The sequence below is a fragment of the Labeo rohita genome, chromosome 4 (assembly GCF_022985175.1).
Source record: "Labeo rohita strain BAU-BD-2019 chromosome 4, IGBB_LRoh.1.0, whole genome shotgun sequence".
NCBI classification, from domain to species: domain Eukaryota; kingdom Metazoa; phylum Chordata; class Actinopteri; order Cypriniformes; family Cyprinidae; genus Labeo; species Labeo rohita.
The window spans coordinates 12,462,796-12,468,129 of record NC_066872.1 but is presented as its reverse complement, the minus strand read 5'-3'; the positions used below and the strand labels follow the sequence as shown (position 1 = coordinate 12,468,129).

Sequence of the window (5,334 nt, the reverse complement as noted above, 5' to 3'; positions counted from 1 at the left end):
TATTGAGTAAATTTAATGTATCACTTTTTACAGTGTGTAAACATCAAAATTAAAACAAAGAACTTCAGAAATATTTAACTTTCTATGTAATGAATCTAGAATATATGAAAGTTTCAGTTTTTGAAATAAGTTACAAACAAAAAATGAACTTTTTCACAATATTGAATGGGGCAATATTATGTGGCAGTCATGGCCTAATGGTTAGAGAGTCAGGCTTGTAACCCAAAGGTCGCTGGTTGCTCCCTGGGTGCTGGAGCAATGGCTGTGCGTGTGTGTGTGCAAGTGTGTGCACTCGTGATGGGTTAAATGCAGAGGACCAATTTCGACTGTGGGTCACCATAGTTGACAGTATGTTGTCACTTTCACTTTTATTCTAATTTTTTGAGATGCACCTGTATATTTGTTGCTAGATGAGTAATATTGTGTCTGTGTGAAGTTCAGAACACATACAAACTGTTGTTTATGCACATGTACACAAACGATGCACACATTCCTAAAGTTGTCAAAGTTTTAAGACTTCATAAAGATGATCTTGTTTTTTTTTACTTACCAACACGGCAAACAAACTTTCTAAGCGGTTGGCAAACAACATGAACAATCTTCTTATGGACACTTCTTCCTGTTTCAAAATGAATGAGAATGTGACATATTTGGATGTGGGTGGGGTTAGATGTCATCCGCAGGCTACAGTGAGATGCTCCTCGCTTCACTTTATTTTTTACTAACCACCAGATCGCACTGTTTTCGACACTCTCCAACCTTTGAATCTTTTCCAGAAACAGTCAGAGGAAAGCCTGAGTGTTTCACGAGGCTTCATTTGCCCGTCAAGACTGTCAACTGTTGAATGAATGAGATATTATGTTATGAATGAGATATATGTTGCTGAAATATTAGAACAGATAGTTCCCATAACTAATGAAATTTAAGTCAAATTTAAGCTGTTACGCATGCGCACTGGGCGACAATTGCCCTTCCCTCACGTCGCAGAAGCACAACAGCTGAAGACTCAACGTGTTTGCAGAGGATCTACTTTGGTAAAATCAAGGTAAAAGCTTTTAATATAAGTCTCATTTTCTGTTTTTTTTGCTTGTTAGTCCTTATGATGGTTAGATTTTATGCACTTTGTTGCATGCTGTTTTGTGGAACATCTCAGCCCATTCAAAGAACTTAAACACGGTTGACCCTGCACATTATTTGAAGCGATTTCTGTTCAAGCCAGTTAACTTAATGTCCGCTTCATATCTGTAAAATTAGCTGCTGGTTGTCTATTAATTACTATGTTATCCATTCATGCTAGTGATAAGTTACGAGAATAGGAGTAATTTGAACGACGGTTGTTTCATGTGACGTTTTGCAGAATTTAAAATTCAGTGAGAAGTAAACAAAACACTTCAAACGAGGAGATTGTTTTTAATTTCGTAAGCGCTGAGCATATACAGGTCCTTTTCAAAAAATTAGCATATTGTGATAAAGTTCATTATTTTCTGTAATGTACTGATAAACATTAGACTTTCATATATTTTAGATTCATTACACACAACTGAAGTAGTTTCAAGCCTTTTATTGTTTTAATATTGATGATTTTGGCATACAGCTCATGAAAACCCAAAATTCCTATCTCAAAAAATTAGCATATTTCATCCGACCAATAAAAGAAAAGTGTTTTTAGTACAAAAAAGTCAACCTTCAAATAATTATGTTTAGTTATGCACTCAATACTTGGTCGGGAATCCTTTTGCAGAAATGACTGCTTCAATGCGGCGTGGCATGGAGGCAATCAGCCTGTGGCACTGCTGAGGTGTTATGGAGGCCCAGGATGCTTCGATAGCAGCCTTAAGCTCATCCAGAGTGTTGGGTCTTGCATCTCTCGACTTTCTCTTCACAATATCCCACAGATTCTCTATGGGGTTCAGGTCAGGAGAGTTGGCAGGCCAATTGAGCACAGTAATACCATGGTCAGTAAACCATTTACCAGTGGTTTTGGCACTGTGAGCAGGTGCCAGGTCGTGCTGAAAAATGAAATCTTCATCTCCATAAAGCTTTTCAGCAGATGGAAGCATGAAGTGCTCCAAAATCTCCTGATAGCTAGCTGCATTGACCGCAGCTGACATGGCACCCCAGACCATCACTGACTGTGGGTACTTGACACTGGACTTCAGGCATTTTGGCATTTCCCTCTCCCCAGTCTTCCTCCAGACTCTGGCACCTTGATTTCCGAATGACATGCAAAATTTGCTTTCATCCGAAAAAAGTACTTTGGACCACTGAGCAACAGTCCAGTGCTGCTTACAGCACTCTGGGAACAGCCTATTCGTTCAGAAATTTCTTTCTGTGTCTTACCCTCTTGCTTGAGGGTGTCAATGATGGCCTTCTGGACAGCAGTCAGGTCGGCAGTCTTACCCATGATTGCGGTTTTGAGTAATGAACCAGGCTGGGAGTTTTTAAAAGCCTCAGGAATCTTTTGCAGGTGTTTAGAGTTAATTAGTTGATTCAGATGATTAGGTTAATAGCTCGTTTAGAGAACCTTTTCATGATATGCTAATTTTTTGAGATAGGAATTTTGGGTTTTCATGAGCTGTATGCCAAAATCATTAATATTAAAACAATAAAAGGCTTGAAACTACTTCAGTTGTGTGTAATGAATCTAAAATATATGAAAGTCTAATGTTTATCAGTACATTACAGAAAATAATGAACTTTATCACAATATGCTAATTTTTTGAAAAGGACCTGTACTGTAGGATATCTTATTCTGCGCGGCACTTTTGAATGAGGAGCTCAGAGACACGGCCGCATTCACGCTAGAGAGCGCGCAATCCGATCAGTGTACAAACGGATGGAAAAGAAGACGGGTTCTTTTAAAATAACTCTTTCTAACTTGACACAGTGATTTTGAAAGCAACTATGAATGCTAAACTGTAGTCAAGCCGTAGCATTTTTTGTTAGAAATACCTGGTTGCGACGAAAATAGTATGCGTGCTTAGTATGATAATTACGGTAATGTGCAGGCAGTAACAAACAACACGCATTCTGAGATTGTCAACGAGTCTTTAGCAGACCCATCACCCCTACCTCCTCAAGCAGAGTATATATTACATTGAAACTTATTTAAATGTAAGTTAACGATCTTAGTTTTAAAATACCAGATGTTTCCATTTACATCATAAGAAAAAAAATACTCTATACATTTGGTTTTATTTGTTCATTGTTCACTGATTTTTGATTGATGGATAACACTTTTTTTATTATTTTAGAATACCAGTTGATGACTGCTGTGCAGTGGAAATGTAAGTTCAGATGCTTTAGTTTATGTTTGTTACAAGTGCTATGTTTGTGACATAACAGACATTCTTTACATTTGTGTTTACTTTGCAGAGAGGATCTACTTAGATAAATGTAAGATGAATGCAGTAAATGAGATTTTCTTCCACAGATCGATCATCTTTCTTGATAAAACCTCAGTATATCATCAGGAGCAACAGGTATTAATTGTATGCTCCTTGATATGTTTTTTTCCTCCAAAAATGGACAGTCTATGACTTAAATTTTATGAATCACCAAAGGCCACATTTTCAGCTGAAAATCTTCTTTGCTGTTCTGCTGAAGAAAAATACTCATGAACATCTTGGGTGGCGTAAGGGTGAGTAAATTAATAGCTAATTTTTATTTTTGGGTGAACTTTTTCTTTAACTGAGCCAGATGATGTGTCAGATTTTATTCAGTTTGCATACTCGTTTGACAAGTAACAATAAATGTCAGTGTCCTTTCAAAGACTGTAAGTTTAATACAAATGTGTATTTAATACCCTTGATGACTTTTGACTGAAAGATTTATTTCCCTCATCAAAACCAGTTTTTTTTTCCTTTTCCAAAATTTTCAAAACCCTATTCCTTTTCAAAAAGTGTGTTTATGGATTGTGTCCTTCAAAATGTTAATAGCCACTCAATGTTTGTTCTTAGATCTTTGCAGGATTCAGTCGCATATCTTGGATCTGAGTTCTGCGCAGCACTGGACACAGACTCTGCACTTTTGACATTTTCTAGAAAAAGGATTTTAAATTTCACATCAAGTTAATTAAAAGGTATATATTTATCATGTTGACTGTAGTTGTCATCTTTAAATCATGATTTGCCTATGATTGTTATCCTCAGCCTGTCTCTATTTTTTCATAGTCATCTGATGTTTCCACTGCAGTACTTCAGGGCCTTTCAGTCATCCTGGAGAATGACCCAGAGGAATTTTACAGGATGTGTTTCGTAAGTATTACTGGATTTTCTGCTCTCATCATTTTGTTTTATTCAATATGAATATAGTTCTGGTTATGAAAAATTGTCAAAGGTTCTGTGTATTTTTTTTTTTTTTTAGTTTTGCAGTAGATGCTATATTTGTCTTTTGTGAAACAGTTTATTACTGAAATTGGTGTAAATGCTTTAAATTCGCGAAATTGTGCTGAGTGATCACAAACATCATTACAGACTTTACACACTTTGAAATAAACATCTTGAAATAAAGAGCCTAGTTCACACAAAAATGGAAATTAACCCATGATTTACTCACTCTCAAGGCATCCGAGGTGTATCTTAGTGCTGAACGATAAATCACATGTGATGTCATGTGCATCTCGACAGTAAAGATGGTTCTGTGATTAGTAGTAAATCTCCATCACATGCATTCAGATGGAGCGGAATTTAATACACAGAGCCTTAGTTCACTGACAAGCTACGCAATATCGCGTTCATAATCGAATGCGATTCATCTGCGAGTATGAACATGATATTGTGTAGCTTGTCAGCGAACTAAGGCTCTGTGTATTAGATTTCGCTCTATCTGAATGCACGTGATGGAGATTTACTGCTAATCACAGAACCGTCTTTACTGACAAGATGCGCACGACAATCGCATGCAATTTATCGTACAGCCCTATTGTATATGACTTTCTTCTTTCAGACCAATACAATCAGAGTTATATTAAAAAATATCCTGGCTCTTCCAAGCTTTATAATGTCAGTGGGTGGCTGTTTCTGTTCAACAGTTTAATGAAGTGCAGTAAAATGCGTCCATCCATAATAAAACATGCCTCACACAGCTCCGAGAGGTGAATACAGGCCTTCTGTAGCGAATAAATGTGTTTTTGTACAAAAAATGTCCACATGTAAAACGATACACTTTTCTCTCACTTCCACTAACTGTCTAGGCAGAATCCATCCCGGGCAGCTGATGTAGGATGTACGTGTGCGTATGCGCCGGTGATCAGTGACAAACATGGAAGCACAGGACAGAGCGAAATGAAACACCAGTAACGAATTAGAAGTACAAAACAAAGATCCATAAAGA

At 37.1% G+C, this 5,334-nt stretch overlaps 1 long non-coding RNA gene across 1 annotated transcript; it reads left to right on the top strand.

Moving 5' to 3' along the window:
• The first annotated feature begins 3,249 nt into the window (after window positions 1-3,249).
• LOC127164319 (uncharacterized) lies at window positions 3,250-4,332 on the top strand. The gene is made up of 5 exons (XR_007827621.1): window positions 3,250-3,287; window positions 3,434-3,482; window positions 3,564-3,640; window positions 3,960-4,081; window positions 4,173-4,332. It is a non-coding gene; the product is annotated as an uncharacterized LOC127164319 (long non-coding RNA).
• The last annotated feature ends 1,002 nt before the right edge of the window (window positions 4,333-5,334 follow it).